The sequence below is a fragment of the Lissotriton helveticus genome, chromosome 7, assembly GCF_964261635.1.
Source record: "Lissotriton helveticus chromosome 7, aLisHel1.1, whole genome shotgun sequence".
Classification (NCBI taxonomy): Eukaryota; Metazoa; Chordata; class Amphibia; order Caudata; family Salamandridae; genus Lissotriton; species Lissotriton helveticus.
The window spans coordinates 1,724,176,704-1,724,202,345 of NC_136068.1; the positions used below are offsets into that span (position 1 = coordinate 1,724,176,704).

General features: G+C 45.8%; 1 long non-coding RNA gene across 1 annotated transcript in view; it reads right to left on the reverse strand.

The window, feature by feature from the left end:
* Positions 1-3,095: 3,095 nt before the first annotated feature.
* The window catches only part of LOC144767647 (uncharacterized), an 82,233-nt gene continuing 59,686 nt past the window's right edge, over positions 3,096-25,642 (reverse strand). Inside the window, exon 3 of the long non-coding RNA XR_013598295.1 lies at positions 3,096-3,729. This is a non-coding gene — a long non-coding RNA (uncharacterized LOC144767647). The remainder of the gene's footprint in view (positions 3,730-25,642) is intronic.

The window sequence follows — 25,642 nt, forward strand, 5'->3', positions numbered from 1 at the left end:
ATTAGATATCAGGACAGGATCCCACCTAAACTTGAGATGAGACTGTTGAGTTGTATCTATAGAACATAAGAAGACAAGCATCTCAAATCGTCCTCTTAAGGAAGTCAGTCAGTGCAACATGCACAGGAACAATACTGAAAAGAGTCTCCATAGTTGCATTGATCAATAGATGTAATGTCAGCTTTACAAACTGAAGATTACACTTATACTGTCAAGCAAGTGTCTAACAATTTAATTGTGCTTTGCTGTGTATTTTTCACCACGGGCAACTGTTATGAACTCAGAAAACAGAATACTTCCTTTCGATTTGTTTGCAAAGACACCCAGGCAAGGGAACCAGACAGAGTGTGCAGGACGTGAGGCAGTGCTGGAAGCCAGACATCCGACTAGGCTCAAAATTGGTTAAATAGAAAACTGGAGGAAAAGAAGAGAGGAATTTGTGACACAGTCTCATACAAGAGATATATACATTGACTTAGGTCAAGAAGAAAAGAGATACAAATCAGAATAATGTACACAACAGGAAACTGCCAGGATCTGCCAGTGTACAGCCCTCCAGCCTACAGTGCCAATTCTTCAGCGATACCAGGGCAGCCGCCATTATATGTGAATGCGGTTCCTGGTCACCCACACTCATGGCCCCCCCTCTCAGGCAGTTTCGGACCTGAGTACCCCTTCCCCCTGGGCTTGGCCTCTATTCTGGGTGACCTGTGGGGGAAGCCTGAATGCCCCAGCGGTCCCTGCCAACTCCCCACGTCCTGTGGGAGCCAGCATTGCTTTTAGACATAAGGAGCTGCTGGAAAAACAGCTTCACATGAATAAAAGCAATTCTGCTCCATTTCAACTAAGCAAGAGTATTTGTATTCCAGCTCTCAGGAATCCTGCTGTGTAGGACTTAAAGGAGGCACCAGGAGGTCTTTTTTGCCCCCAAGGTCCCTCAGGAGTAAAGTGAACTTCATCCCTGAAGATGTCTTTGATCTGCATTGGATGGTCAGACATTTGCTTTACTACAATGATGATAAAATTAGGTTTGGACCCTCCATAAGAGACTGCCACTAGTCTAGTGCAGATGTCTGACAGCATTCTTTGTTGGAATCAATAGGAATAGGCAACAGGAAGGGTAGTTTAACCCAAGGATTACCTCCAGTGAGTCCACACAGCAGGATTGCCAAGAGGTCTTTGGAGGCCACGCCCCCTTTCTCCAGCACTCTGCAAACACAGCTCCTGGTGCACTGTTGGTTGGGGATGAAGTTCACTTTATTCCATAGGGACCTTGGGGGCAAAGAACACCTCCTGTCACCAACTGTAAGTCCCACACAGATGGATTGCTAAGAGGTTGTCGGAGGCCACAGCTCCTTTCTCCACCAAACACGCCTCATGGCACACTACTGGTTGGGGGAAGAAGTCCACTTTAATCCTGAGACGCTCCGGAGTAAAGTGGAATTCATTCCCCAACCAGTACTGTGCCAGGAGTTGCTTTTGCAGAGTGATGGAGAAAGGAGGCATGGCCTCCGACAACCTTTTAGCAATCCTGCTGTGTGGGGCTTACTGGAGGTAACAGGAGGAGTTATTGCTTCCACATTTCTCTGAGTCCCCCTCCTTCGTTATAACCCTGCATGGCCCCGGGTTTTGGACACCCGGGGGCTACATAAAAAACAGACATGCTGGAGCCAGCGCATCTTTTTATTTTTTTTTATTTTGCTGTAGGTACACCTGAGAATTCATGGCAAAATTACACATGACAAAATACTTTTTACCCCCAGCAGGAGCCTGTGGGCCCCCTCCACCAAATCTGGGGGGGTCAGGGTATTCCTACCCTGCCCCCTTTTCATTATTTGTTTACTTTTTTTGTGAGACTCAGCTTCAAGTCGAGTCCCAAGACAGCTGACGACACTTCCTGGTTGAAGAATTGGCAGTGAATCAAATTATAGTAGGATCCGCGAGTCTACTGCAAGGACTCACGTCTCGAGATATCTATATTTTTTTAATTATAGGAAACTTTACTACCTCTCAAATTAATGAACAGATCTACACCAATTCATAAAAAGCATACTTTCTGGACCAGCGTCTAGGTTTTGGTGCAATTCCGTTCAGCGGTTCGGGCTTAGTTGTGTGAAAAAAATGGAAATCCACATTGACATAACAAGGGGAAAACAGTTTTGGGACCCCACTTTCTTCTTGGCCCATGCTTGACGAATCGCCACAAAACTTTCAACACAGCTGCTCGACCAGCGAGGGGAAGTTTTTTGAAAATTTCGTTAAGATTCTTCAAGCAGCGCAAAAGTTATTGGCAAAACAAAAAATGCTTATCCTATGAAAACTTTGGCCCTAACTTTAACTACCCACTATATATAGAAAGTTCAACATATAAGAAGTGGACTATAGTAAACCTATAATTTCCTACATCTGCTTACCATCAGGATATTGTGGCATTTGATATTGTGGCTAGAATATATTTGTAGTAAAATATTTTTGGACACAATGTTGCCATGGAACTCTGTGGGACTGTTGTAATTTGTAATGCTTACATAGTGCCAGATTATGACTTGAGGTTTTATGAGTTTGGGAATAATGTCCGGATTTTGGTTTTCAATGCACCACATCTGCATGATACTGTAAATATCATATGTTTTCCCCTGCTAAATTTAGCATGTTTGACCTACCAAAAGTTTACGAGTGTTGGGTTATTTAAAGCACACTGTATATATCTGATGCATTAATAAAACCAAAATTGTAATTCCATCCCTTGCTGTAGTGTCTTGCAAGTTAGCAATGACTGGACCCTTTTGATTCCTGATGAACTCAGTAAAACTGTGACGTAAGTATTCAGGTGTGGTGAATAGAGTTTATGTTCAGAGCAATGACTTTGAGTTCACAGTTAATATGCAGAACAATAGCAGGGTGTAAGACCAAGCTCTGTGTGTGGTGTAGTCATTTACGAGTACCCAGGCTGTGGAGAACACAACAACTGGCGATGAGATAAGGGATATTTGGCCCAAAGATCATCTGTGTCTCCCGGAGAGTTTTCCGTGGTCCATCATACTGCTCGTGCATGCCACACATGCCTCAGTCAAAGTGACGATCAACATTTGGCGTATGCGGAGTCATGGCGCCACTCCAGCCAGTGTGAAGCATTTGAAGATAACGAAAGCCTTACTAAGAAGTTTACTCATTGTTGGCCAAAAACCTGCTAGTAAGGCCATGAAAGAGGTACTGCACCACTGCACAGTACGACAAACAGGTACATAGAAGCGCTAAAGTTAGTGATAGATGAGTGCAAAAAAGCGCTAAATGAGGGAACATTTCTAATGCAAAGAAATGCTAAAAGACAGTAATAACCAGATACAGAGAATGCAATGAGCAGTGCCAGCCAGGTGCAAGAGAATGCTATGAGTAGAAGCAGATAAATGCAGAGAAACGTTAGTGGCTTTGATAAACAGAAATATATAGAGTACAATCATGGTTACCAGAAAGCCATCTGACCTCAGCACCAGTTGTTGCAACAAAACCAGAAGCACAGGGGTTGTTCTTGCGAGGCCGGTGAATCACTCCAGACTGACTGAAAGGCTGTGAGTGGCATTCAGAATAGTGAACTTTTTCAATGGCTGCTGAAAGGGGTGCAGAATATGACACTGACACCTTCTTGAAACCACCGCCTCCCTTCAATGCCGACATATTGTTGACAGGTGGACTGCCTGAATTGAAATGTTTGATGATTTCAATGATGCACTGAAAGAAAAAGATACCAAAAAGACAGTCAAATACCTCAAAAATCTTTTTGGTGAAGGAGTAAAGAGATAATAGAGAAACTGCCAGGAAATGACAAATTCACATACTGTCAATTCAAAGAAACAATAAGACTCAAGTTCAATCCAATGCCAGATGTCGATTACGAAATATATATCTTCAGTCAGGAATAACAGAAAGCTGGTGAAACAATTGACCAATTTGTTGAGAGACTAGGTACGCTCATGAAACACTGTAACTTCAATGGATTCAATGATGAAGAAGCTATATGTCTCCGAGTCATCAATGGATGTGTGTCAGATTCATTCAGACAACGAATGCTGAGAGAAACTCTTATTCTGAAGTGAGTTCTCAAGAATGTTAGAGCTGAGGAACATGCTGATCAACAAGCTGCAGACTGACATGGAGGCCGGAGGTGCCCACAGTGAGTAAGACATGAGTATGAAAAGTAAGCAGAAACAAAGCTGAAGGACACAAAGTGACGTCTCTACAGAAAAAGAAACTGAGCTTTATATGTGAGTTTTTGTTTCTACATGAAGGTAACTGTCCCGCCACTGTACAAGTATGTAAAGATTGTGGGAAGGAGAATCATTTTGCCAGGTGAAGGAAAAGCTAAGTGTGTCACAACGAGAAAATAAAAGGGACGCCCGAGTGTTCCAAAAGTGACGTTCTGCGCACGCCCAGAAGGCAAATCAGCAAAATCAGCTGAGAAAAATCAACACTAAACAAATCTGATCGTCATCCAAATCTTCGTTCAAGAGTTTTTCAGTTTCATTGTCAAGTGATAGTGAAGAAGACAGATGTGCGATGACAATGTTTACCTCAGAAAAAAATGTGCATGTCGGACCGGCCACATGCAAAGAAGAATACGAGTCTTTTTTTTTTTTTCTTTTTTTTTTTCCAAGTCACGAAAATGAATCACCATTGCTATTATTTAGGTAATATAACTTTGGACTTTAGCCATAGCGTATATAGACACCAGTCACGTCCTTCTCACTATACTCACACGTTAATCTTCACCACGCCGTAATTACATTTTCACTGTTAAACTTTAGCACTGTATTATAGATCAGTAGGACTGTGAATTAATTGGTCCTGTTTCATTTTTTATAGACCCCTGACGAAGGGTCCTTTTCAGTTGACCCGAAATGCATTGGGTGGATGTTATTTGTTGACCATTGGAAATGAAATGTGATATTAGAGAAGATTATGTTGATAATAAACATGGAAGTGAATAATTGATGAAGCATTGATTCTTCTACACGTTGAAAAAAAATTCGGAGAAAATAAATGGAAATTTGTGAAGAAACTTACACAATATATTAACTGTTCATAAGACACGGACGGACGCCGTGTGACATAAGTTGCGCCAACTAAAAAGTTATAAATAAGGAACATAAACGTATAGAACAGAGTGCACGGGGATAACACTTTTGTTGCAGTCCTGCAATAGGTCAGGAGAGGAGTGGCTATCCCATTGTTGCGGGCCCTGACTAGTTGGCCCAATGGGTCCGACCAAACCAGTCATGCTCACTCTGCCATTTTCTCCATGTAGGCTGCATGCAGCCTACATGGAGAAAATGGCCTCCCCATGGGCGCCTGGCTGGGTGCTGTCTCCACCAATTACAAAGCTGCCATTGCAGCGTTGTGATTGGATTAGGGGAGGGGAGGGGAGGGGAGGTATGGCTGCCTGCTTCCTGCTTCATGTGAGGAGCAGAGACGACGCAGGACCGGATCGGGCTGGCTTAGGTAAGTTATTTTTTTTATATTTAATTAAAATATAACTAAACCTCTCCCCTGTGCGACCACAGCCCGCACAAATCCCTCCGCCCCCCACCTGCGAGTCATGCCGGCCGCGACTGAGTGTAAATCCCCCTACAATTGAGGAATGGTATTGGGGCATGGACCGCTGCATATTGGCTGAGGAGATTGTCTATAAAGCTCAGGGCTACCCCAAGAAATACACAAACAAAAATGTGGTCAACATGGACGCAGTGGGAGGGATGAGTCTTCTGTGAGGAGGTTTTTCTGTGCGTTAGGTATGCTAACTTGGATTTCCCTTTTTTTTTTTTTTTTTATTGTTTAGCAAGCTGACAGATAAACAAAACATAAATAGGTACATACATGAATTAAATAACATCAGAGTAAATATATTATATTGCAGATAAAGTAATATACAAAGACAGAGACAAAGTTCCAAATTCGTGATCAGTCAGTATAAGTACATATCAAAAAGAAAGAAAAAAAAAAGAAGAAAAAAAAACCCAGGAGCAATGAGTAATTTTTATTCTAGGAAGGTTCCCCAGTTTCTATTAAATTTGATCAGTGAGCGCATTCCCCTAAGATTTGCTAGGGCTAGCTCCATGGCATGTATCTCTGTTGCTAGTGCCCACCAGTCCCAAACCGTCGGTGGTTCCGTGCAGATCCAGGCTCTAGCCAGGGTTAATTTAGCACAAGACATAAGTATAGTAACTAGAGCAGATTGTGGAGATGACATGGAATAAGAGTCTAATAAGACCGAAGCAGCCGTGAAGGTAGGTAACATAATATTCTTTATTCTCAGTACATTCTGTATGTCCCCCCAATATTTCTTAAGTTTGGGGCATGAAAACAGCATGTGTGTTAAATTTGCTGCGTCGGATGAGCATTTAGGGCATTTAGTGCGATCACCATAAACAGCATTAGGGGACCATCTAGAAATTCTTTCAGGGGTATAATAGAGCATGCAGGTTGTTCTAAATTGTTGAAGCCTAAGGCTGGATGACCGTACAAGTTTATTGATGTTAGAAAGAGAGTGCTCTATTTGTTTCGGAGTAATATTTAGGCCCACTTGAGTGCCCCACTTCATGGCTAGTTTAGCACTATCATTCGTTTTTGAAAGTTACTGAGTGATTTGTATGCTTCGCTTATGATTGATTTATTCTTATTTGAGTATAAGCAGGTCCATACATCGCAATCAGCAACATTTTGAATCTTTTTTTTATTAATCAAGTAATCATGTATCTGTAAATGTTTGTATCTTGTGGCTTCCGGTAACTCATATATTCGTTTAAGCATATTAAATTCCAAGAACCCTTGCGTGTCATACAAATCCGCCAAAACCCTGATCCCAAGTGCCGCCCAGTTGTGAGTGATATTATCCGTGAAGATAGCCGGGAGACCTGGGTTGCCCCATAACGGAAGCTTTGGATGAAAGAAAGATGTTTTACAATATGTTAATATATTACCCCAGATCCTAATGTCTCTAGCAGTCTTGAATCTCACCCTCTTGTAATAATTTGGGTCATTAACTATGAATAAAAAGAAAAGTGAGTCTTGTTTCAGCATGAAAAAATTAAAAAATAAAGCTCTTTCTCCATGGAGTAAAGATCGCAAACGTGTAAAAAATGCTGACCAGAAATATAGTTTAAAGTCTGGAAAGTTAAGCCCTCCCATATTTGTGTTGTTCTTTAACAGTTTTAATGACCTCCTCGGCTTCTTATAGCCCCATATAAAGCGACTCAGAACGCTATCTAAATGCTGAAAGAACTGATTGTTTAATGTCAGTGGAATGGATCGAAATAAGTAGACAAACTTTGGCAGTATCTTCATCTTTACGAGATTAATTCTTCCAATCAGGGGCAATTTATTCCATTTTTTTAGTAGTAGAACGGTTCGTTTAATCAGTTCATTATAGTTTATATTGTTGATATCTTGTATTTTGGCCGTTATTTTAACCCCTAAATAGGTAGCATCTTTGCAGATCTCGGGGACGGCCATGGCAGGGGAATAGTTGGCTACAACTTGTGTCTTCTGTGGGTTAAGTTTATAGCCAGACACCTTCCCGAATTTCGAGGCCTCTATAGAGATCCCTTTCAATGCTTTGCCAATATCAGAAGTATAGATGGCAATGTCGTCCGCATAGGCTGTCATTTTCAGCTCCTGTGAGCCGGAGCTGAAAGGTACAATCAAAGTTTGGGAATGTAGGGCAAACAAAAAAGGTTCTAGAGAAAGCGCAAATAAAAGAGGTGAGAGGGGACAGCCCTGGCGAGTACCACGCATAATTGGAAATTCTGAAGAGGTCAAGCCCCCGTAGCTAATGCAAGCCGTGGGATTATCATATAGTGCCTGTATGCCCTTCAGGAAGTTCCCCCCAAACCCCATCCTAGACAACGCGCTCCAGAGATAGTCCCACCCCACTCGGTCAAAAGCTTTTTCAGCGTCTAATAAGATCATGCCGAGTGGGGTGGATTCTACCTCCGCAACGTCAAACGCCGTGATGGCCATGTTTACATGTGTCGCAGTGTCTCTCCCGGAGATGAACCCATGTTGTTGTGGATTAACAATTTGCGGCATAATAGGAGCTAGTCTAAGTGCCATAATTTTTGCGAATATTTTCGCACCAGTATTTATCAGGGAGATTGGTCGATATGACCCTCTCTCCTCCTTGGGCTTATCTTTTTTTAAAAAAAAGATTATTTTAGCCCTGTTCCAGGACTTGGGAGCCTTTCCGTTTAGCCCGACTGATTGCATAACTTCCAGCATTAGCTGTTCCAGTTCCATTTTACAGGCTTTATATAATTCCAGAGGTATTGTATCCTCTCCTGCAGCTTTCCCGGCAGGCAGGAAGTTGATTGCCTGATATAATTCTGCCATCGTTATATTGTCAGATAGTGAGCCCAGGCCTAGGATGTTCTCTACATTCAGTGAGTGTTCCTCCACATAGCCTCGGATTAAATCGTGATTTACAGAGTTGTCTGGGGTATAAAGATTTCTATAGTAATCGGCAAATTGCTCAAGTATATCTTCTGGCTTGTTAAATAATTTGTTGCCATGCCCCCGGATATTAGAGATTAAAGTGTCTGCTCTGTCTTCGGCAACTTTATAGGGCAGGATTTTGCCGATTTTGTCCCCCCCCTCGTATTGTGCAATTTTAAATTTGTGAATCTTAGCGCTACTTTTTCGGATAAAATTAGTTTTTGTGTCGTTTTTAAGCGCACTAAGTTTGAGGCTGATTTCTGTAATTGTTGGGAGGTTTAACTGAAGTGCTGATGCCAACAGTTCTTCTTGTTTAGTTATGCTTGATGTTAGAATGGCCTTATGCTTCCTTCGTTCTGCGTTTTGCCTGATCACGTAGGACTGCGAGAAGCCCCTGATACTGGCCTTACAGGCATCCCAAACCATACAGCATCCGGTTGAGTTCTTATTAAAATTTATAAATTCAACAAGATGAGCTTTAAGCTGCGTCAGATAGGTTAAGTCAGAAATTAAGTATCTGGGGAAAGAAAATGGTCTAGGTGGTGTCCTAATGCTTGGTGTGTCAAATGTCAATATTAGTGCGTTATGATCTGAGGTAATTCGGGGACATAAAACCATGGAGCTAGTTCGCAGTAAATTATCGCTAGCTAATGCCATGTCCAATCTGGTGCACAGTTTATGAGGTGCTGAAAAATATGTATACCCCAGTGTTTTTGGGTGTAAGTGGCGCCAGGCATCTTTGATATTATGAGTCTGACATAAGTCTAATATAGATGACCTGGTCTTATGCATCCTCTGATGAGTGCTCGGCTTAGTTGTATCTATTTTATAGTCCATGATGCAATTAAAATCCCCCGTTATAATAATTTCTCCCTCCCAATCCAAAAGGTTCACATTTAGTTGGTCAAAAATCGTTGGTTCATCTAAATTTGAGCCATACACCACACATAAAACATATTTGCTGTTTCCATAGTTAATCTGAGCAATGGCCCATCTGCCGTCATTGTCGTGGGCCGTTTGCGTTACTTCAACCCTGAAACGCTTATCTTTGAGGATGGCTACCCCTCTTGTGGGGCTCCCATAAGTAGAGCAAGCCACAATATCATACCCCAATTGGCTTAGTATTTTCCTGTCCTTCCATATAATGTGAGTTTCTGACAGTAAACAAAAATGAGGATTGTGTAATTTTAGCTCTTCTGACACCAAGGATCTTTTGTTTTTACTGTTGAGCCCCGCTACGTTCCAGGCTAAACATTTTATTACATACATTTGCAAAGTAGCTGGAAAATCATCCCCAACTTCAAATAATCAGGTAATTGTTCTTGGTCTTGGTCCCTCAGACAGCTAGCACAGCCAATAATCCATTAAAAAAAACAGTGTTTTGATGTCTTAATAACATTTTTCATCATATTCTCCCCTGTCAGCCTGTAAACAAATTTTAAGTGAATTTCCCCCCCCCCCCCCAACTCCCCTGAATCCCAACCTGCGGAGATGGGTCCCACCCCCCTCCCGCCTCCTTGGCTCACTCCCCGGCCGGGGAAGAGCCACCCTCCAGCTATAGCTGCCGTTGATGAGGCAGCTCGTCTGATGGATCACCCTGAGATGCTCCTGCCCCCCCCCTTATCAAACATCATTGTACAAACTAAACAAGTGTAAAAATAGAGTGTAGCTTGTTAAGCGTTTATCATAGTTTGAAAGGTAATCCTCTACTGACCCCTCTAAGCTAAATCCTATCTTTTGTAGAAATTATATATTTGTGGTATTTTTTGTGCTTTTATTTCCCCAATCACCCTTAGTGCCAGTTGTGATTGTTATTTTGCAGCCGGCTCTAACTAGAGCTGATACTAGAGAGGTAAGCCTCTGCCTCCTTAACATCATTGAAGAAATGTGTCCGCCCATTTCTAATAACCTTAAGACGGGCGGGTTCTTGAAGGAACACCTGTCCTCCACAAGACTTAAAAGAGTCCATCAATTTACGGAGCTGCCACCTTCTTTCCATGGTGTCCCTGCTTAGGTCTGATCGTGCAAAAAATGAGAACTCCCCTACAGCTATTGGAGAGTTAGGGCGGGCTCTTTGCCTGACTGACTGGCGCAAAAACAAATTGCCAAAATAAATTAGAAAAGGACGTGGGAATTGATTCTCTCTATTTTTTTGAAACATAGGCAGACGATGGGCCCGCTGAATTTGTGAGTCCCAGTCCCAGTCTGCCAAGTCGGGAAAAGCCTTTTGGAGTACGCCAACAATGTACGCTCTTGGGTCTGAGCCCTCAGATCTCTCCGGTATACCAAATAGTCTTAGATTAGATCTTCTCTGCCTGTTTTCCAAATCCTCGACTTTTAACTGTAGTACAGTCAATTGGTCATCATGCTTTCCCACTGTAACTGTCATTTTGGTGGTAGACTTCTCCACCTCTACCAGCCGTTGCTGCAGTTCTTTGGTTTCCTGTGAAATCCCCCCGATTTTAGTAGTGATGTCGCACAAGGAGGATTGCATCTTATTGTTGTCCTCCCTAAGTTGGAGGTAGTGCTCCTGTGCTACTGCTCGTTGGTTGCTTAGCTGTTTACTCAGTATCTTTAATATTTCGTCCAGAGGGGAAGAGTTGGCAGTTTCCGCTCTTGAGTCTTGTCTCATTAATCCCTCATCTGGTGAATTCCCCCAGCTTTTAGCCATAAGAGGTGATGAAGAGGCTATAACAGGGCCAGGAGTTGACCCCTCTGAAGAAGGGAAGCTGATGTTACCTGTTATATGGGCAGCTAGATTAGTATTAGGATGCAGAGCATCGTTTGTGTAGGCTAATGTTAGTTCTGGAGTACCTAACGGGGCAGGCAGATTTCCCTGCACCTGATGCTGTGCTTCCACTGTATAGTCATCTGAAGGCAGACTAGCAGGGTTGGTTGAGATACTTTTATCCGGAGTGATCAGTACAGGTATAGGTATAGAGTCTGTGGGGCTTGTTCCTGAGAGCCTTAATGTCATGGTTTTGACCAAGCCCTTCGTTTCAATCCATTTTCTAAGTGGGCTTTTGTCCGGCAACTTCTTCTTTAAAGCTTGGTTATTGCCTAGTTTTGAGCGTTTAGAGATAACTCCAGCCTTACTACCTGTTCTTGCTTTTTGTTTACTCTTCACCATAACCTTGAAAGTGCGCCCCGCCGCAAGAGGGTCGGCAATAGAGCCATCCTCGGCTTCCGTCTCGATCTCAGCCTCGTAGTCCTCATAAGAGTCCAGCTCAGTGTCCACTACAGATACTGTAGGCGCTATGTGTACTATATGCTCATTCTGTGCCCCGTGTTCATCGTCTTTTGAGTGGGCTTCGGGTAGTCTTCCCAGACTGATTGTGCCCGGGCCCGGGTCACAGAGTGATGGCTGGATGACGCTGGAAGGGTCAAGCCGTGGTACAGAGGCTAATATGGCTGGGTCAGCTCCCCCAACTCCGCCAAGCAGTGGCTGTTCAGCGTTAGCCGAGGGGTTAATCGAGAGTCCCTCAAAGTCAGTGCCAGCACGAATATCGTCAACTTCATTGTCAACCCGGCTATGTGCAAGCGTTGTTGTTTCCCCCCCCTCTTGGATTGCATTGGGGTTTGTAGCAACTTTTCTTAAAGGCTGAGGATCTATTTCTCCTGTCACCCTCCCTCATTTTGAGGATCAGTTCAGGCCCCGTTTTAGCTATCTTAGGGGTAAAATCCTTACAGGTTTTAAGCTGAGTCCCTGCTAAAAGAGTAGGTGGTCTCAGTACCTGTCTGTCTTTCACCAAATCTTCTGCTGGATTCCGTTTCTTAGCGGTAATGGCTGGTTCTCCAAGCGATGTGGCGCCAGCAACTTTCTTTCCACCAGGCAGAGCGGAGCCCCTGCTGTCTTCTGATGGGGCACTCTCGTTCATAGCCTCCGCAATAGGCGGGGGTGGTGCTGCTGCCGCTGCTGCCACAGCTGCTGTAGTTACCAGAGCGGCTGTAGCGGGGGGGGGGGCGCTGTCGCCTGCTTGCTGTTTCTTGTCGAGCGCGGCGGATTCGGGTTCTTGGGAGACATCCTCCCCAGCCGCAGAACGCCGGAAGTCACTCGTCGGCTAAGCCCAATCCAGCCGATCCCGGAGCTGCTAAACAGGTCGTGGAGCATCCGCCGGAGCAGCCAAGCCGGGTCTGGGAGTCGGAGCATCGGCGTTCAAAAAGAGGAGAAGCCGGTAAAGTTTTTCTTTTTATAAAAAGAATTGGCTGTTTCAGCTTGTTAGTTCAGCATTTATCTGTTCAATCCGTTTCTATCAAAATTCAGGTTCCAGTCTATGTCATCCGTTAAATCCCAAGCCCTTGTGGGTCAGTTTCATTGTCAAGTGATAGTGAAGAAGACAGATGTGCGATGACAATGTTTATCTCAGAAAAAAATGTGCATGTCGGATCGGCCACATGCAAAGAAGAATACGAGTCAACGAAAAATTGATGAGTAAAATCACAAAAGTCATTCAAACATTGTCTGAAAAGTACACTAAAAGTAAACGGTTGCTCCATACCTTGTATTATTGACAGTGGTGTGTCAATAAACATTATGCCTGAGGAAAAATATAATAAGCTGTCTTCATTGACCCATCTCACAGCATCGAAAACTAAAGTGTATAGATACATCGTAGCCATTTAAGAGTCAAGGTTAATTTTTAGCAACCATGAGACAAAAAAGATAAAAGTACAAGCACTCATTAATGTACTTCAAGGTACTGCGTCACGTGCCTGTTTACTCAGTTTCAAAACTGCTGCAGATTTGAGACTGATATCTGTGAACTACAACATGAATGCTCATCATGGAATAGTGAGCCAGTTCCCGTCATTGTTTCATGGATTAGGAAATCTTAAGACCATGAACGTGAAACTGCATATCTAGTGAAGCTGTTCATCTAGTTGCTTAAAGACATTTATCATTTCATCTAGTAGAAGATGTCGAGAAAGAGCTTCAGATATGAAATGAAATGAAAATGTGTACCACGCATTCCTACCCGAGGGTGTCTAGGCGCCCGAAGTTCTGACTGAAAGGAAGGGAGAATAAAACAGAAACGGGGAGTGAGTTATTGAACAACCAGGTTTTTAAAGATTTCTGAAAGGACAGAAGATCAGATTTAGTCTTAAGAGAAATTGTCAGAGCGTTCCAGAGTCCAGCTGTGCCCACTATGAAACTCTCCCCCCCCAACAAGCTATTTTGGCTTTGGGGACAAAAAGCATGCTAAAGCATGATACCATTGAGCATAGTGGTAGTGGCCAAAAAAGACACTGAAGGAGCTGTGTGCATCTGTGTTCATATGTAGCATGTTAACAAGGCAATTGAAAGAGAACGCTATTGTAGTCTGCACATTGCCATCATGATCACACAGCTGAAGGGTGCCAAAGTCTTCTCTCACCTTCATCTGAACAAGGGATATCATCAATTGGAACTTGAAGAAAATTGCAGGTACATTACCACTTCTTCTAACAATATTTGTTTGTTCCGATATATAATGATTATGTTTTGGTGTGTCAATAGCTGCAGAACTTTTTTGAGATGTCATTTGACGTATCATACAACCTGTCATGAATGCTTTCAATTACAGTGATGATATATTGATGTTTGGAGCTTCTCAAAAGGAACATGATAAAGCTCTCACACATGTGTGTTGTTTACTTGCTGATTCATATTTAACTGTAAATTTGGTGAAATGTGGGTTACACAAAACAAACCGCAAATTCTTTGGCCATATCGTTTCTGATTCAGGTATCATGCTGGATCCAGCTAAAGTAGAAGTTTTGTGAGCTTCTAATCCCCCTGAGGATGTTACCATGTAACGTTCATTCCTTGGCATGGCCAGTAACTGTTCCTGATACATTTGTGACTTTGCCACAGTATGTTCTCTCTTAAGAGACTTAAAAAAAGAAGTGCTTCATTTTACTGGTCACAAGAATGAGAACAAAGTTTTAAGAAAAGAAAATCAGGCATGCAATTGAGAACATCATTTAAATGGAAACTTTGATCTGAAGCTTCATACAAATGTTGCTGTTGACGCTAGTCTGGTAAGGTTAGGTGCAATCCTTGCCCAACACAGAGGACACCCAAATGCTCGAAGGCGTATTGTCGCATATGCAAGCGGAGGTTTGTCACAAACTGAACATGCCTATTCACAACTTGAGAAAGAAATTTTAGCAGTGGTGTGGGTCTGTGAACATTTCCACGTATTCTTATATGGAAACATTACACTCTTGTAACTGATCATTAAGCATTGCTTACCATCTTTGGCAATCAGAAAGCCAGGATGCCTCCTAGAATTGAACTTTGGCGTTTGCGACCCTAGGAATATGACTATGCTATTGCGCACTGACCAGGGAAAGATCAGAACTTTGCTGACTACTTCTCATGAGTGCCAGTACAGTGTCATGGTACCCCTTCCAAAGCGACTGAAGCCTACATTAACTTCATCTTAAAGTCCAGTACACCTGCCACTATTTTATTGGTGCAATTTATTACTGCAACAAGCAAAGTTAGTGACATGTTGATACTAAAAGATAATATTGCACATCAATCCTGGAAATGGCACAATCAATCTCTCACAAGTGACAGCGAAAATAAAGTTCTAAAAAAGATGAATTGTCTTTTATTCAAAAAAGGTATTTCTTACAAGGTTTGAGAATTGTCATTCCGGAGAGCCTGCAACAACAAGTAATTGAAGTGGCCCAAGAAGGACTTTGTGGAATTGTTGCCACTAAATAAGCTCTCCAAGACCAAGTTTGTTTTCCTCATTTTGATGAGAGAGTTGAAAGAGAGCTGAAGGCCTGTCATTTGTGCAATTGCTTATCTCACAAATCACTCAACATACATTGAACATGTCAGATTTACTAAAGACATATAAGGGAGAGAATCGCTGTTGAATTATTTGGTCCTCTTGGCAATGGACATCCCCCACTGGTGGTTATTGATAAATATTGCCATTTTCTATCAGTAAAAGCTCTCTCATCGATTAATCAGAAAGAGTCATTGAGAGGTGTTTCTTTAATTCTTAAGTCTGACAATGGCCCAAGTTTTAACGGTCGAGAATTCAGAAACTTTCTTAATCGTCTCAATGTGTACTATCAGAAAATTACCCTTATTTGGCAATAAGGTAATGGCACTGTCAAACGCTTTTTGATCACACTTAAAAAGACCGCCCAGAGTGCTACATTGGAGAAGATTGCTCTGAAGTCAGCTCTCCACACAGTTCTTTGAGCTTATCGATCGACTCCTCACACAACGACCGGTGAAAGTCCTGCTATCCTGATATTCGGAAGAGCCATGACGACCAAGTTAACACAATCGACCAAGAGAAGATTTATAACAGTTGATGAACTTCGTCAAACAGACTTGTGTCTCAAGCAAAAGATGAAAGTATATGCCAACAAGCATTGTAGTGCCAAGAACACTTCTTTCAATTTCAAATAATTGTATTAGATACTTAAAAAAAAACACAAATGACTACATATTTCGTAGAGTTTACAAAAATGCAATAATTAGCACAATACCACAGCTGGGAAGGAGCATTGACATTAAGCTGCAGGTGCGGCAGGTGAAAGGTCCTCGGGTGCATTTCAGGGCGGCATGGAAGAAGCTGTAGTCTTTGCCGGCGTTGAGTGCGTGGAGGGTGCTGGCGTCGTATCGGAGTCTGGCTTGGTGGTGTTCGCGGGGGCAGGGGTTCTGGCACTGGGCGCGGTCCTTGCATGGACGGGCACAGACTGGCTTGCCTTAAGCTCGGTTTTGGCGCGCCCGCTACGCACGCGCAGCGTCCGGCATATATGGGGAGGTGGGAGGGAGGAGCAGCTGGGAGGCGGGAGGCGGGAGCAGCGAGTGGGCCGGGGGGGCACAGCGACAGGAAAAACAGTGGCACAGAAAGCAAAATGGGACACAAAAAGGGGGACAAAACGAGTGGCACAGAAAGCAAAATGGGGCACAAACGGGGGGAAAAGGAGTGGTACACAAGCAAAATGGGGTACAAAAAGGGCGGGAAGAGTGAGTGGCACAGAACAAAAAATGGGGCACTAAGAGGGAGCACACTTACCAGCGAGTCCTCAGCAGTGCCAGCAGGGGCACACAGGCGGCGCTGCGTGGAGGAGGAGCAACCTACCAGGAGGGTCAGGGGTCACTCTCCAAACCGCGCAGTGTCCGGCATATATGGGGAGGTGGGTGGGAGGCGAGAGCCAGGGTGCGCAGGGGGGCAGGGCCGCAGGGGGCACAGCGGCGGGAAAAACAGTGGCACAGAAAGCAAAATGGGACACAAAGAAGGGGAGAAAATGAGTGGCACAGAAAGCACAATGGGGCACAAACGGGGGGAAATTGAGTGGTACACAAGCAAAATGGGGCACAAAAAGGGGGGAAGAGCAAGTGGCACAGAACAAAAAATGGGGCACTAAGAGGGAGCACACTTACCAGCGAGTCCTTGGCAGTGGCAGCAGGGGCACACAGGTGGTGCTGCATGGAGGGGGAGTGACCTACCAGGAGGGTCACCATTATGATGTTGTTACTCGTGGCTACCCTGAAGCCTTTATGTCTGGATAGCCAGTCTACAGTTTTGTTACGCAATCGGGTCCAAGATTCAGGTTGGTCGGGTTTTAGCGGGGGAACGCCAGCCAAGACCACGACATAAGGACATGCAGCTTGTGGAAGACATCCTGGGAAGGATTGGTAATCACAGCATTTAACATAGTGGGGCCATCTCTATGATCATTACAGGGCATCAAAGTAGATTTTAAATGTTCAGCAGTTAATATTCCCTGGGAGCCCCCCAGGGAATATGTTCTGTTCATCTGGGGGGAAGACCTTCGCCGGGCCACCTAACCCCTGGCCTCCAGTGGGCAATTGTGCAGTGTTCCCCCCGATCCAGAGGGCAAACAAAGTGGTTGCAGCGTTACAGAGCGTGCACTGCCAATGAACTTATTTCCTGCCCCATGGGCCACATCCCCAATACAATCCCCCGCAGGGGCGAAGGTCCATGGCAGTGATGGTGCCACAGATCCTTTGTCTCCCCCCCGAATAGTGCTGTGACACCCACATACCCCCAAATTGCCTGGGCCGTGAGCGCCTTTTAGAAGGAGAGACAGTTTTTCTTCGATCGCCCCTAGTTTGTTTAAAAGAGGTGCTAGGACAACTGACATTAGAGTCTCCAGGAATTTCCAATGATCAGGATTGCCTCCAGGTTCCACCAACGTGGGGGAGTCAGAATTTATACTAGGAGGAGTATCGCAATTAGGTTTCGGGGAGTAATTCTCACATATCCCTAGAGTTTGGTGTTTAAGCTTAGCTTTGGACTTGCCCCTACATGCCACACAACCCCTTGTGCATTTTGCAGGTGGTTCCCCGTTCCCTCCCTCGTTGTTAGCTCCTGACCTAAGTTTGGAGGAACATGCCACACTTTCCCTTTCCTTGGCAGTTCTTTTGGATCTGGTGGCTCAGTCACTTTGAGCTGCCTGGGGCGTCAATAAGATGTGGGCTTGGGATAAAACAGGGGAAGAGGGGAGATTCATTTTCTGCACAGTGGTGGTCCCCACCGGAGCCCTTGAAAGGCTCCGCCTTGGGCTTTGGTTTGGCTACGTCATACATAAGTTGTCTGCCTCTGAATGACCAGATACGCCAGCCGTGCCAGCTTCTAATGACTCCCTACTTGAGCAGGTCATAACTTATGGGTCACTCAAGGGAGATTTAACCAAGGTTATCGCCCCCAAGTATGATCTTTTTTGTCCCGCAAATGACCCCAAAGACAGCCTTTTCTCTGTGAGCTGAATTTCATGCTGTAAAACTGATTCTGCCCTTCATAAAAACGCATCCAGCGTTCCCACTGCAGCCCCCCGCACCGCCCTCTGGCCATTGATCTTACATTTAGTGGTCATTGAGAGGGGCACAAAGATATCTTCGCTGCTAGTCAGTATCAGTGCCCAAAGTTCAAAAGGTTTTAACACACATGAAAGGCGGGGGTGGCCCAGCCCAGCCTCCTTCAACCTCTGACGGCCTCAGACGGGCCCGCCCTTGGTCCGGCATTGTCCGGGCTACGTCCCGCACTGTGGGTGAAGAGGCTGCGCTATAAGCGCATTGGCCCCACCGCCCCCTCACTCGCAGCAGCTGCGATGCACTCTGGAGGTTGTTGTCCTCCCCAGAGTGTGTGTGGCAAAAAGCGAGGCGCTGCGTAGCATTCTGTGGCTACCGCGTTGCTCCTGGGACCCTCGTCCCACCAGGAGTATTTAGGATGATAGATGCTGCATTTGCGGATGTTTCTGGACAGCATAGAGAGCACAGGACACAACAGGCGTGATGCAGGCAAGTGACAAAATCTCGCTGTCAATCTGGGTCATTAAGATCCCTCGGGGGAGCGTAAGGATTAAGCGTAGTCTGTTTTCCCCCAAATGAGAAAGAACCCCCTTCCTAGGTTGAGTTTGGTTGCTAGTTATGGCATAATAGGCGGGCTTATAGAAAAAAAACACTGTTAGTGACTTAATACCGGAGTCAAGATAGAGGGGCTGAGAGGTTTCTCGCATGATGTTGCATGCCAGTTCTGGAAGTCTGAATGTGACTATCACACAAACGCCCTCAAATGTTTTCCTAGAACATCATTTCCAAGAAACTCTCCTAGCCATCAGAATGTGCCTAGGTCTTCCACTTTAAATCTGGTGTATATGCTTAGCCAGTGTGTTACTTTATTAATCAGTTGGTCAGTGGATTCCTCCCTTTGAGGGCCAAGACTGGGCACGCCTACGAAGACCACAGTGTAGGGGCAGCAGGTTGGAGGAAGATCAATTACTGGTAAGCTAGGGCGTTTCATGGCAGATAAACTAACTGTCTGTACTTCCTGTTGCTGTGACGAGGAGCTCTGGTGTGTTTGGTCTGAACACCGTGAGCTGGGGTTAAGAGGTCTGGGTCGGGTACCCAAAAGCTCTGATTCACAATCCATAACTCAAAATGCCCTAGGATTAGCGATGAGGATCTGACTGATGCTTTGGGTCTCTGGGGGGAGGGGATTCCCATTTGTTCTGTCTGCTGCTGAGAGATAGCGGTCGGGATGTATAGTTAATATAGGCCAACACACTTGTGGCACTACCAAGTGTATCTCTACCTTCTAACATTACTTTGGTAAGTTCATTACAGAGCCTGGTCAGTATATCAGTCAGTACTTCAGTTATTTTTTGATTTAAGGGGCCCACATCTCTTCCACACCCCTCAGATCAATGTTTGCGATTCCCTCCCCTCTCTTTTCTGTCTCTGACTTCTTGTTGACTCGTCGCAGCCTCTTAGGTGCTGGGGGCCCACCCGGGTCCACACCCTGGTCAGAAGCAGTAGACGCTATGTTGTTGTTGTTAGATCTGGGAGTGAGGTTGCTGAAGCGGGGACAAAAGGCATCTGGAGACACCAATGTTCCCCCTGGGTCTCCTTCCGGGGATTTTTAGTTGGCCATGTCTAAGGGTTCACCAGGCATGGGGAGAGAGGGGACCCCTGGATCCAAGGAAAGCGTCCTCTCTGCCCTGTCTATTTGTTTTGAGATGGCACCCACTGCTTTTGCCAGAAAGGAGTCAATGGGCGCATGTTTAATGTCAGATGGGGTGCTCACAGGAGCTGCCTTCCTCTTCCCTATTGTGCCCAGTTCAAAGGTACATCCAGATATCAAAAAGCCAAACAAGAACTGAACCAAACACAAAAGCTAAGTACTCACTGTAGGTGCTTCTGCATCCTTCTGCGGCGAATGTGGCTTCAAGACAATAGACAGGGCGCTTCCACATGAATATGGTTACCTGTGACCATTTACGCCGACAAAAGGACCAAGCGAGTAGGTTCAGCCCAGCCTCAGTCGGCCACAGACAGGTGCATACGGCCCGCCTGCTAAAGAGCTCCTCCGAGGGGAAAATTTACGTTGGTTCTGCGTTGCAGTGGCCGCAGGCATAACTGGGGCTTGCGGCTCCTGCCTTCTCACCAGTTGCCATAAAACACCAGGCTTCCCGCGCTGCAGGAGGCCTGCATTGCTAAATAGTTCCTCTGGGCCAAAGTGACATTGGTTCTGTGTTGTGGTGGCCTTTAGGCATAACTGGGGCTTGCAGGCTCCTGCCTTCTCATCAGTTGCCAGGAAATACAGGGCCCCCGCACTGTGGGAGGCCCACATAGCTAAGGAGCACCTCCGGGATGCAAAATGACAATGGTTCTTGGCTGATGGAAGGCGTTACTGGGGGTTGTAGGCTCCTACCCCCTCACCAGTTGCCGGCACATAATGGATTTGCAACTCTTACAGGGTTGCATTCAAGGGACTTTAAAAATGGCGATATTTAAAAAAAAGCCTACCCTTTAGGTATCTGCGTCAGTGTGTCACCAGGTTTCCAGATGTGTCAAGAGATTTAGTGTGCATGAACATAATGCATATTACAATGTATTTGAATAAGAACAGACTGTGAAATATAAATTTGGGCAAAACTGCTAACGTAAAACAGGCAAGTAGAAAGTGAATGATTTTATAAGTGAAGTAGACCATCCTACAGCTTTGATTAATTAGGAACAAAACGCCTGTGTAAAGAACCTCAAAAGGTGGCTTGTGCAGCCTATGATCGAACATTAAAGCTGAAGTCATTATCCAGTTAAAAGATGGATCAGGGATGCCCTCCATCAAGGGTTGTATCAGCTCAGCTGGATCCTAAAATATTATGTCCCCAAACTCAGCAGGCCTTGGTCCACTCTGCTTATCAAACTAATCAAAGTCATAAACAAATATGTGCACTTCAAGTGTACAAATGCAAAGGACTTCCTAAATCAGTGTGTGAATCACACTAGACAAACAAGGGTAGGCAGCAGTAAGTTAGGGCAACCCTTCTTTCCAAGTCATTAGGGGCTCTGTTTCCAGCCCTAAAGTTTCATGTGATCACCATGTATTCTGGGTGATGTAGTCTTGTTTCTCTCACGTTGAACAAATTAAAGTATGATACCTGTTGGAAATGGCCCTTTTTGCAGGGTTATCCCCAAACGTTTTGCTTCTTGCTCCTATTTTTTCCTGACTTGTTTGTGTTGGTTTTATGACTCAGGGCACTTTACATCTGTTACTCAGTGCTAAACTGCATATGCTCTCTGTGTAAATCGTGTTATGGAGTGGTGTTTCCATGATTGGGTATTTTATTTACTTGTTAGTCATTAGTAAAGTGCACTGAGTGTGCCAGGGCCTGTAAACCAAATGTTACTAGTGGGTCTGCAGCACTGATTGTGCCACCCACGTTAGTAGCCCTAAAAAGATAAACTCAGACTTGCCATTACAGAGTCTGCGTGTAGTTTGTAACTGCTGTGTCGACTAGGCCAGTGCACACACTTGCCAGTCCCTAACCTTCCCTTTTCGTACATGTCAGGCACCCCTAAGGAAGGCCCAAGGTATCCCTGTTGGCAGGGTGCAGTGTATGTGAAAGGTAAGACATGCCCTGGTGTGTGTGGCATGTCCTGATAGTGAATTACAGCCCATTTCGTTTTTCACTATTGTAAGGCTAAATGTTCCGCATAGGACAGAATAGGAAGTTTGTTTATAACATCTTATAAACATAACTGGCCCTGAGAACTAGGTAGGAAAATAAAATTTAGTATGCCTGAACTCAGAATCTAAAGATGCATCTTTTAGTGAAGGTGATTTTTACATTCTGTGTTTGAAAATACCACTTTTAGGAAGTAGGTATTTTCTTGCTCAGTCATCCTGTGTGCCTCTGCTGGAATGTGGATTGACTGTATGGGTTTTGGATGACAGAAGGATGGGGGAGCAGGAGTGGCTACGGATAGTCTAGGTGGGTCAGGAAAGGGCTGGATTGACCTGGGCTGCGATGGGGCAAGGGGGAGGAGATTTCCTTGCACCTCAAAGGGCCTGGTCTGCCTCTGGCAATGCCTTCTCCACCACCTGCCAGGAAATCACACCAGAGAAGGCAGAACTGGTTCTGGCTTGGCACAGACACTCTCTGCCTAAGAGATCAAAGGCTTTTGGGATATAAATATTGGGGCCCAGACCCCTGAACTTTAGAGCTCTTTGGATCAAGAAGACTGCCAAGAAGAAAAGCTGAAGAAGTTGGGAGGAGGAACTACCACTTTGCTGTGCGCTTTGCTGTGTTGGCCTGCAGTGTTGACCTGCAGTGGCTGCTTCTGTCTTGGGAAGAGAATGGACTGGACTGAACTTTCTGCAATCTGCTTTTTTAACTTTTCCAATGGCTTGAGGTAGAGTTTGCCTCCTGTACACGAAGTCTCAGGAACAGCAAAGACTTAAAGCTCTTCTGCCCGGAGCACTGGGAATAGTATGTTTTGTGCAGCAACAGAGGAAAAGCAACTCAACGACATCTTCGATGCCGCTGCCGACCCCGTGTCCTGAGGGCACCGCCGCAACACCGCACCGCGATCTTGGACGATGCCTGCTGATGCTGCCACGAGCCGCTGCTCGCACCGTGACCTGTGAGCACCGCACTCCGCACCGCCTTGCTTCATGAAGATACCTTGGCACTGCGAAGGACAATGCCGCAATGCGGCACCGTGAGCCTGGTCTCACCCACGCCACCACCGAGCCGTTGCTTGCACCGCAAACTGTGGGCACCGCAATCCGCACCGCCTCACTTCACGACAACGCCTTTGTATCCCCGAAGACACCGTTCCACGCCAATATCGACCCCGCTGCTTGCACCATGGCTCAAGGACACCGCTCGTAAAGTTACACAATGTACCGCCCTCATTCCCCACCGCAGCCTTGGCCTATTAACGCCGGCGCCATCGACTCCAGTTCGTCAACCGACGACAGCGCTTCAGCAACGAAGACACCGTTGCTTGCACCGTGACCTGCCAGCACCGTGACGAGCACCGCCTCCATCTCGCCCCGCCACCCTGGTCTCACCGATGACACCATCTGATGCCGCCACCGAGCCACTGCTCACACCATGACCTGGGGGAACCGCACGTTACACCGCTGCACTTCCCACCGCAGCACTTGACGCCTGCCGACCCCAGCGCTCCTGATCCCAACAGAGAAGAGATCGACATGCAACGCGTGTGACTTTGAGGGCCCTGACGACTCCTACACCCACCTCCAGAACCGACGCATGCGGACGCCCTGTTTTCAGAAGCTCAATAAGAGGCCGCTTACGCCCTGCATTTCTAAAAGGTACTGTTTGCGGGTCTTCCCGACACCATAGTTGGCCCACGACACCACGGTCAGCCAGAACTATTTCGATTTGTTTGCTCACGACGCCGTGATAGCCCCAGCTATCAACATCAAGCACTGTTTTTAGGTTTCGCCTGGCGTCCGCTGCGCAGCAGCGTTTGCGCAGGCGAAATCTTATGTTACAACAGTACGGGGGCTTTGTCCCGCCTGCTCTTCCATTGGCTAGCTCCATAAATGGAGGCTAGCCTTTGGAAGATAGATCTGTCCGTCATTGCCGGAGCAGATTCGTGGGCGTTCGGGTGATTTTTACTCATCCTGCCCCCTTGCGATCGTCATTGCGGTGGTGGGCGGATGTTATTTTTTTTTCCGCCAAGGTTTGTTTTGGGCATTTCTTTGAAGATAGCACCCGGTGGAGAGTGATTTCAGCCCCTGCTCTGTATCCCACAGGAGAGTGAGCTCTGCCCGTAATGCTTGTTTTTTTGTGCCGTCACCGGCCCTTCTAAAAGTATTCTTTCTTTCTGTGCCCTCACTGGCCCCCTTTCTCTCGGCTGTTGCCGGCGCGTATAAACGCGCCCTCCCTTTGTCTGTCTGCGGGTCCCGCTGGCTCTCAGAGGAATGAGCTGCCAGCTGCCCATGTGTGCTGCAGTCACTGAAGGGTGCCCATGGCTGCTTCTCGATCTTGTTTTCTTACTCTCTCTTCCGCCCCCACTTCCATCTCTCGCCGTCTCTCCCCCTTGCTGTCCTCTTCCCTCCCCGTCGCCCTCTGCGCTTTCTCTATTCATTATTCCTCGCCGCAGCCAGTGCTCACACTGCTGCACATCTGCCTGTTCTTTTCTCAGGCTGGGCTATTATTCCCTCGTCTCCACTGCAGGCAGCAGCCTCCTCACAAAGTAATTCAAAGCCTCCCCGGCAGCGTGCAGCCCTGCTCCGAAACGTCTGCGCCGACAATAGCCTGGCGCAGTGCAGAGCTGGACGGGGCATGATAAAGCAGAGGCTGGCCAGGAGGGGCATGAATCAGACAGCACATTCAAAACCGGCCTCTTTGAAATGCGACTGGGCGGAGAACTTTTATTTCCAGCAGCAACTTTGTCTGGGCTAAGAAATAACATCCGACTCAATCCCTCTTTTATGCTGCTGCAACATTTACAATTTTTATTTTCAAACCGCGCCGATGTTCAGCAGGATTACTTGTCTTTTGTTAAACTGATCAGTAAAGTGTGACGCGGGAGACTGGCGTCCGCTGCGCATCAGCGTTCGAGCAGGCCAAATCTTATGTTACAACAGTACTGGGGCTTTTTCCCGCCTGCTCTCCTTTGGCTAGCTCCATAAATGGAGGCTAGCCATTGGAAGATAGATCTGTCCGTCATTTCCAGAGCAGATTCGTGGGCGTTCCGGCAATTTTTACTCATCGTCATTGCGGCGGTGGGCGGATGTTATTTTTTTTTTTTCGCCAAGGTTTGTTTTGGGCATTTCTTTGAAGATGGCGCCCGGTGGAGAGTGATTTCAGCCCCTGATCTGTATCCCGCAGGAGAGTGAGCTCTGCCCGCAATGCTTGTTTTTTCGCCGTCACCGGCCCTTCTAAAAGTATTCTTTCTTTCTGTGCCCTCACTGGCCCCCTTTCCCTCGTCTGTGTCAAGACAGGCTACGTCGTCCCTTACCTTGTCCTGTAACTGAAGCCTCTTGGATAACGTAGATGTTTTCGCAGAGACGCAAGGGACCAACTTCCCAAACTACTAACTAAAACCTTACTGACTTTAAAATAACAGCAAGATTTTAAACTAGGAATTGGGGAGGAGGGCCGGTACTGGACGTTGACTGGTTGGTTTGTTCTTGCTGGTTTGTTCTTGCTGTCGACCTGCGAAACAACAAGCACCATAGGTATTACTTAAACGCCAACCTCTGTATCTCCTAACTATCCTAAAGTCTAAAACATTTACCTTTCTAACCTACACCTTTTGAGAGAGAGGGTTTTGTTCTCTAGCAGCGCCTACCTGCGATCAGTGTTGTCTTGTCTTCGTCCAGTATTTCTTTGTCTTGTCTTGTTCTGA